Raw genomic sequence first — 8,847 nt, 5'->3', positions numbered from 1 at the left:
TCCACTGAATATTCTTTTGCTTTGTGATTTACAGGAATTTTGTCATTGAAGACACCTAACCCCACTTTCCCACTGTTGATTTAGATGGGGTCCTGTCCCATCTCCGTGCTGGTGATGAGGTGCACAGGAAGCCTCCATCCCTCCCTGCATGGGAAAGAAACCTTGGTCCTCAGCAATTCCAATACCCCTTACCTTCACTTTTTAAAAGTAATTCAGGTTCTTGACTTCTTACTCATTTGCAAGAATGGAAAGGAGCGTACTTTGGTGCTTCAGGAGATTTTGTAGCCTGTGACTACTGCCCAGATTGGTGCTGGGCTGCACAAAGGTAGGCAGCCTGTAGCCATCCTTCTGCTAAAGCCCTCAGTGTGACTCTGCAGAAGTATACAATTCAAAATTTGTAGCACTGAAGCAACGTTCTCAGGAATTATGGCTGCCAAATGAGAAAATATCTGGAAATGATTTCATGGGGTAGCTACACCAAACACGGTACCTAAAGGAGACTGCAGAACTCTACACATGAGCTGCTTTATTCAAGGCGCACTCAGCCTAAATGTCTGTGAGATCTTGTCAAAAAACAAGGTTTCCAAGCTGAAAGGAAGTGACTAAAACCGGAAGAACAACATTTGCGGTTTCTCTCTTTTACAAGAAAGAGGGGAGACCGAGTACAAGCATACTCTTACAACCAACTCTTGCCCAACAAACCACTGGGAGGACACAGCCTTCTCAGGCTACCAACCCAAGGAACGAGTTGGGAAGGGTCTGCAGAGAGATTTTGGAGCATCCCCGGCCAGGTAAGTGACCCCATCTGCTCCCCTTGCTTTGAGAGGCAATACCACATGGCCCGAGCTCAGCTGGGTCCCTCTGGGCTTAGCTGAGCACCAGCACAGTGGGGTTTGAGTAACCCTGTCAGCTCATGCAAGCTCTGTGAAGGCTGCATTATTTGCCATTTTACTGCCACAGGCTGTTTTACTGGAGGAATATCTTCTGACTGACAACCGACTGCTGCAATTTACCTCTTGCCACTCTTCTGCTACTGCTAAGTTCTATACAGAGACTTGTTTCGCTTGTAATCATTTCCAAAGGTGAACCAGGAAGCTGCCTGACAGCAGTGGATTTATTTGCAGAGCTGTTTGAGTGGCCAAAGCCCATCCACCTGCTGTGCTGAGAGGAAACACTATTAACTGTTCTGGAGAAGGCCATCCTTACTCCAAGAAAGCTACATGTAACCAAACAGATCATCAGCATTTAATTATCTCATCTATTGTATTTATCAGACAGGAAGTTTCTCATTTCCTTTTTACTGCTGAATATACAGTGAAGTCTAGTTCAGGCACTTGTGGATACATCAAGGCATAGTGGCAGTTCTCTAAACAGAGCCTTAGCATGTGAGAAAGCTCAAAGATAATTTTAAAATGGAGTCTTCAAGACAGAAGAGATTGGTCTTTGCAAAAAGGTAGATAGGCCTGTTTCAACATTCCTGTTCAATCCTAGGCTTTCTAGCCTAGAGATTTTCATGTGGCTGAATTTCAATCATGCTTTTGTGTGTGTGTGTGCTTAATATACGATTCATAATGGCTGAGGAACATAACATAGAATCACAGAATCACAAGGTTGGAAAGGACCTACAAGATCATTTAGTACAACTGTCCTCCCATCACCACCACTACCACAAGCACTAAACCATCTCTCGTAGCTCCTCATCCAGGCACCTCTTGAACACTGCCAGGGAGGGCAACTCCACCGCCTCCCTAGGCAGGCCATTCCAGTGCCTGACCACTCTGAGAGAAAACGATCACTGCTTTGCTAGCCTGTGGTGTTGGACAAGGTGTTTTCTAATGCTGCTGGGATTTAAGAAGCAGAAAAAAAACCGAGCTAAGAAGCATCTGCGAGCATTATTTGAATAACGACTGCAAAGCTGTGTCAGCGGTGCACAGCTCTTTCACTTTCTGCAGATGTTCACTGCTCATCTGTGATTGCACACAAACACTCAGGAAATATGACATGGCCTCCTGCACCACCCAGCCAGCCTCTGAGAAACACCAGTTGGGGCGATGGGATACGGCAATAGGATATGCCTTGGGTGACACTGCGTATTGTAAGCAGAAAGTGAATCATTCTGTCTGCTTTCACCTTATTTCAAGGAATCATTGCCTCAGTAAAAAAGCTATACTTGGATAAAATGCTCATAGAGTGTAATTCAGCTGAGCAACACCCCATGAATTACTAAAGAAGGGCCCAGTCCTTTTACTGTCCTGTCCCTACACAGTCAGGAGGAAAACATAAGGATGGAAACACCTGCACAGTGGTCAAGCTTCACAAAAAGCAACCCTCGGCAACCTCACTGTAGGTTGCTGAAGTTGCTGAAGTCTGTATCAACCACTCCTCTCTAGAAAATAACAGAAAGATAGAAAATTCAACTTACGGTGCCAAGGCTTCCTGTGAAGCAACATTTTTTCACACAGAGGTGGTGATGAACTGGAACAGGTTGCCCAAGGAGGCTGTGGATGTCCCATCCTTGCAGGCATTCAAAGCCAGGCTGGATGTGGCTCTGGGCAGCCTGGTCTGGTGGCTGGTGACCCTGCACATAGCGGGGGGTTGAAACTTGATGATCATTGCGGTCCTTTTCAACCCAGGCCATTCTATGATTCTATGGTTCTATGATCTTCACAGGGTCAATTAAAGCTGCATGTGCTGTTAAGAATGTCATATAAACAGGAGCCTAAGCTTGACCAAGGATGGTCAAGGGAGTGTTGTGCTGAAGCTAAATGTCTGGAATATGGATTTTTTTTTTGGTCTGCTACTAAGAAAAACAAAGTAAGGCAGATAACAACAGCTTGTGCTTCACCAGACAAGCCACACTGCCTCCTCCTAGGAACAGCTTTGACACTCCCTCCAAACCAGGTGCTGTTGGCTTGTCTGCTTCTGGTACTGGAGATGAATGAATGGGCTGGGACCAAGCTTGGATGGTTAGTGAAACACAGCAGCTTGCAGCAGGAACATTCAAAATTCAAGCCTGCAACAAGAGGGGAGAGGAGTGTAAATAGGGAAGGGAGAATCTGGTGTTTCAAGAGGGAAAGGGGATGAGGAAGTGTGAAGTAATTTGGGGAAGGTGTCTCACTCTCCTAACAATCCCATCAGCTCCTTCTGCCAGTCATTCTAATCAACCCCAAAGCAAGTTTTTTTCCTACCACAGCTCCAATCTATGTGGTACTCCACAGAGAACCACAGACCTGAAGGGACTATTGCTGAAAATGCATCTGCTGGCTGCCCTAACACCTCCCAAGGCACTAAAACATCGAGTCTACCTTCTGCTAAATCCAAACCTATGGGTTTTATCTGCACGTGGTAGAGCTTGTCCCACGTAACCACGGTGGGCGAATTGATAAGAATAGTTAATATTCCACATCTACTCAAAATATCTTTGGTTGTAGGTTACAGCATTTTGTTGTTGCTTGTGTGTGTTTAGATGTTATTTTTCACAAAATCATTTTTGCTGGCTTTCTTTCACCTGTATTTGCTCTTTTAGAACAAACTACTTTCTGAGTTCACTAACATACAAGCTTAATGGCAGGCATTTTACCAGAAGCAGCATCTTTTAAGCAAATATCAGCATTTCAAAGAAATATTACATTTGCACTTTCAAGAATTGAAACTGGAAACTATTGTTCTTGCTACTCAGCGGAAAACTATTTGAATGAATCAAACACTAACCAAACAGTATATCATGAATACCAAATATTTAAAACATTCCCAACAGCATCTGGGGAACAAACTGAAAAGCAGAGACTATTCTTTGTCTGTGAATGGCATAACAAGGACTTCATTTGCCATTATTTGGTTTGAAGCATCTGGTAAGCTGTTCTCAGACCCTGTGACAACCCACCTAAGGCCAGGCCAACAATTCTCCACTCTCAGCAGTAATAAAAGAAGTCTGAATAACAAGATTCCTAGGAGATATAGACAGACCATTGTACAACAGGGGAAAAAAAATAAATCTTCAATTTATCTTCACAATCCCTTTGATTAAAACACAGTGATTGTTTCTGCATGGCGCTTGAGAGCAGTTCAGAAAAAAAGCTGTAAGCACAGCATGCTCTGTAAATGATCCATCCAGGATTCCTGTTGGAAAGACTGCTGAGATAGAGCACAGACCCCGGGATAACAAGGAAGACACAAGTGACACACTCGTCACAGCTCAGCTGCAAATCCATCTCCTTCAACACCTCAGCAGATGCTTAGATGAAACCCAGCTGCTAGTAAGTTTTGCTGGGGAAAAATCAGATAAATATCTGCTTTTTTTTCCTCCAACCACTGATGGAGATCTTTCTATCCAGTGCTCGAGCTGTCTGGGGGTTGCACTGCCCAATTGGGCATTCCAACAAGTGCATGCCTGCTGCTTTATCTTTTACTTACCTGTCATAGAAAGCCTAACCTTGCTTTCTAGACATCACCTGTTGTATGGAAATGACTGCAGTATCTATGCGCTCAGTTAGGACAGTAAAAACTCTGGAGGATTTTGTGGTTTTTAATGGATGCTTAAACCAGAGCTGGTCTGTGCTCTTTTCCCCTTCCCCATGGTAGTTTTTTCCCTCTTATCATTTGCTACTAGAAAAGAACTGAAGGGTTCTTCTAGATAATGAAAAGCAGTATTAAGGACTAAAATAGCTGAAGAGAGTATATTTTCATGTGATCATGAAGAGAATTAAAGAAGGGGAAAGGGATCTTATTTTACAAAATCATCCAAATTGCAAAAAATGAACTCAGTTACTCTGGTTGTTAAGTTGAAAGAGGCTGCCTTGTCTGGCCTGACTGCTTGTGATGCATCAGCCTGTCACTTCTTCATCAGTTTCACGTCATGTCTTGAGACATATTGTGACGGTGCAGGAATTTGCTCACAGGGGAGGATGTGGCCACAAAGCATCCTCATCTCTGAACCTCCCTTTGCCACTCAGACTCTGTACCTTCATCACAGAGCTTTCCTGAACTCACACAGACATTTTAATAGCCTTAGGATAAAAGTCCCAAAGAAAAATAGTGGGAAAAGCTCTTGATTGGAAACGTACATTTTTGACAGCAAACGATTGCCATGAAACCATTCTGAGCAATCTGATTTGAGCAACTGGCCACCACGTAGCAGCATGCGATTGACAAGTACAGAAAGAGCCTTGGCTGCTCCTTGTCATAGACATGAATCCAAAATGCAGCTAAAAGGAAACACATCCACTTTCATTAACACTTCATCTTCCTTCAAGTAATGGCTTGTTCCACATGTGCCATCAGATGAACTCTTATTTGCCAAAACAAACCTCTGAGTGACTCAACACAGGACACCCCTGCAGAATTTTGTTTTGTCTCATATTTCCCTGGCATATATTTCTAAAAATAAGTCACCATTGTGTAACTACAGTGTTGATTATTTCTGCTCAGCTTCCTGATTAAAAGCGGCAAGAACAAGATTTTCTAAGCTGCAACAACAACAAGAAACATTGAAGACAAAGGAAAGAAAATGCCTAAGCAGATTTTCCACCACAATAATCAATGCATAATTTACCTAGTTTAAGTATTGGATGTGCAGTCTCACCAAAAAAGCCCCTCACCATTAATGTCGTGCTGAACTACTCCTTTAAGCATAAATACTCAGAATAAGGAGCATCTCTGGGGATGTACTATCCCATATACATATCCTAGGAGTTTCTATGCTTCAGAAGGCCCCTCTGAAAATCATTCCCCTTCCTCCAGGATTAAGAGTTTGCTGCTGATAGATGTAACTAGCAAATAATACTGTTCTCACACTAATTAAACAGCCAACTAAAGGTGCCATGTAACTATGACTTCTGTCCCAGGACCCTTTCACTCAAAGTGAGGAAGAGGGAGGTTTCATGCTCCCTTACTCCCCCATGCAGGTGAGCAGCTCACCCTGCAGCCTAGGGACGTGGTTACTCCAGCAGAGAGGAGGAAAGGGTTCCTTTTTTTTTCACTCTTTAGCAACACAGACATTCTTCAGTTTATTTTATGGCTAGAGATGACATAGCTGTCTAGAGGCACACTTGTCAAGAGCCAGCATGGAGGTGGAGATCTACAGCTCTGCCCCTCCATTTGATGTGGTCTCTTTAAAGGTCACCCACTGGGACCCAGCACTGATCAAACTATTTTTATAAAAACAGCAGTGAACCCAACGAAGATTTATACAACGCATTCGTGCTGTAGCTTTTGGTTCCTTTTTCTGAAATTACTCAAAGCAATATAATAACTTTCACAGGCATATCGTAGGAGACTGCCAGCATTTCAAACATTTCCTTGATGTAGGATGATCACAATTGAAAGGAATGCGAATTTTATCCAGCCGTCGGTAAGGTTTTGTTTTCCTTAATCCCTGAGACTAAATCATTGAATAGTTTTAACCTCCAAACTAAATCTTAATTGAGACTTGCTGTCATTTAGGTTACCGCACAACTCTTCTACCCAAAACACTGAGGCGCCTTTGAGGAAAAGCTGGGGCAGGGGCTGGCTCTTGGAATAGGAGCCTGTAGCACTTTTTGCTGCTATGAGCTGATTGTGCAAGAGAGCTTTTCAATATGCAGGAAAACGAGATCAAAGATTCTGTTCCGTATTGAAGTTTCTTTGTTTGAAGTGCTCTCTTAGTCAAACCTGTGAATAGTGCAACCCAGCCAGGACCCCCACAGGCTAGATATAAAACTGATAGCTCGTGTCCCAGGATGCCAACAGTTTGCTTTGTACTGCACACACACTGGTAATTTTTACTCCCAGTGTGAGAATTCAGCTCGTCTCTTGAGAACCACATAAAGCAAAAACCCAAAGCCCTAACCTCCAGCAAAAGTTGCCTGCAGTTGGGTTTCACCTAGAAGCCCGCAGAGGTGTATCACTGAAATTAGTAGTCAAGATCAGCAGCAAAGAAGTGGAAATGAGGAGTATTTTAGTACTGTTTCTACTGAAAGAAATTCCAAGCACCCTATCAGCTAAAGAGCAATATTTCTCCATTGACATAGGACAGTGTCCTTTACAATGGGAGTGTTTTTTGCCCCACTGCCCAGACCACTCACAGATGCAAGGTAGTAGGAATGGAAATATCAAGCCCAACTCCACAGCAACCATGAATCTACATTAGCAGAGAGCAAATGTCCTGCCAAAAGCAAGACTGATGGAAAAGAGGGACAACTGTCTGCTCACCACCTCCCTCAGCCCCCAGTGTCTCCAAGGTATTTTTCAGGAAACACAAGGGATGGTCTGAAGGATTGCTTAATTTGGAGAAAATCCTAGAATGATTCTATGTTCCCCGTGGCTAGTTGGAGGGAGAAGCACTTACCTGGTAATATCCAAACTTAACCCAAGCTGAGATTTTTAGCCTCAGGCCTTGATTAAAAACTAGTAATTAAGACTAATTATTCTGAAATAGGTAGGAAAGAGATTAAGTGAAGGAATCAATTGAGAAACTTGTTTCTCCCTTTCTGGAGGGATTGTGGTTTGCCAGCCTGGGTTTGGAGGCTTGATTTTCTGGCAGCTAAAATTAGGCAAGAAGTGTCTGAGTTTCTGCACCAGAGCTTCTCCCTTTCAAACAGTGAGTACAATTCATTCCTGCTTTGCAAGGGAGTCACAAGGCTGAATACAACAGCAGCAGCAGGTTGTTCATATGCTGCACTGCTGAGTGCCAGAAAGACAAGAAAAGCCTGCACACAACAAGCCTGAGCACCTCAGCACTTCACAGCTTTCATGCCAAAAAGAAAAGACCAACATCTCCCAAAATATAATTAACTGTTCTTTTTATTTGAGCTATTAAAGTTTCCACATCAGGCTCCTTATTCTTTTTTTCCAGGATTCAACTAAATAATAAATGCCAGTGAGCATTTTGTTTTAGGAAAATATTCCCAAAAAATACCAATGAACTTTTGATCTCTGACGTTATTCTAAATACGTGGCTTAATGATAACTAATAATAATAATGACTGCTAACTCTCACCACAACTCCCAGTCCCTCTGATGCTTTTTGCCAAAAATCATACCAAACAGCACAGGTGGGGGACCAACTGCCTGCTGCAAGGGACCTGGGAGCCCTGGAAGAGCCAGCAGTGCCTGCTGTGTGCTGCAATAGAAGATGTTCTGACATGATGTGAGGAAAGTAATTTTCCCCATATGCACAGCCAAGCAGAGAGTGGAGCAAGTAGCAGCAACAGGTCATGCAGTCTTCACCCTTGATGACTTCAAAGATCAACTGCACAAAGCCCTGAGTGACTTGTTCTGACTCCTGCTTTGAGCAGGAGTTTGGCTAGGTGCCGCTGGGTGAGCTCAAGAGGCCCCTTCCTACCTGAATTATTCTGTGAATCTTGTACTGTAATCTGTAATTTGTCATGAAAGTCACAGAAGAGCTGGCAGACGTCACTGAACAGTTGGCAAGAATGCAGAGAGTTGGTAAATTATGCATCTCCACTAGCATCATATTCACTTAGTTCAAGATGTAATGAAGCAACAACTCAAAAGGTCATCGTCACAATGACGTGAGCAGTCAGGACTAAATGCTGATCTACCAAGATCTGATCTGGAGCCAGTAAGTGGAAAGTTTGAAGGTACATATCAGCTGCCTTGGGATGTAGATATCCAAACCTGAACTCATTATTGGCAACTGATTGACCGCCCACCAAGAGAAGTCTGTCCACATCTTTAGACAGAAATCTAAAATAGTTCTGACTGCGTGCCAAAACACATTTACTCTCCTGACTACAAAGGGAGTCTGTCTGACTGCTCTGGATACAGCCATGTATAGTGCTGACCTTTCAAGTGAGATGGGATGGATCCTACCCCTACTAACTTCAGCTGGGGGATGGATTATGCTTG

At 43.4% G+C, this 8,847-nt stretch overlaps 1 protein-coding gene across 1 annotated transcript in view; it reads left to right on the top strand.

The window, feature by feature from the left end:
* The first annotated feature begins 668 nt into the window (after positions 1-668).
* Positions 669-8,847, top strand: part of NEDD9 (neural precursor cell expressed, developmentally down-regulated 9) — a 90,321-nt gene continuing 82,142 nt past the window's right edge. Inside the window, exon 1 of the mRNA XM_042833999.1 lies at positions 669-791. The gene's annotated coding sequence lies outside the window, so the exon portion shown is untranslated. The remainder of the gene's footprint in view (positions 792-8,847) is intronic.

The sequence above is a fragment of the Centrocercus urophasianus genome, unplaced genomic scaffold (genome assembly GCF_019232065.1).
Source record: "Centrocercus urophasianus isolate 14NV4802_14NV808 unplaced genomic scaffold, USGS_Curo_1.0 seq_11, whole genome shotgun sequence".
NCBI lineage: Eukaryota > Metazoa > Chordata > Aves > Galliformes > Phasianidae > Centrocercus > Centrocercus urophasianus.
This window is presented reverse-complemented; position numbering and strand designations above follow the sequence as displayed.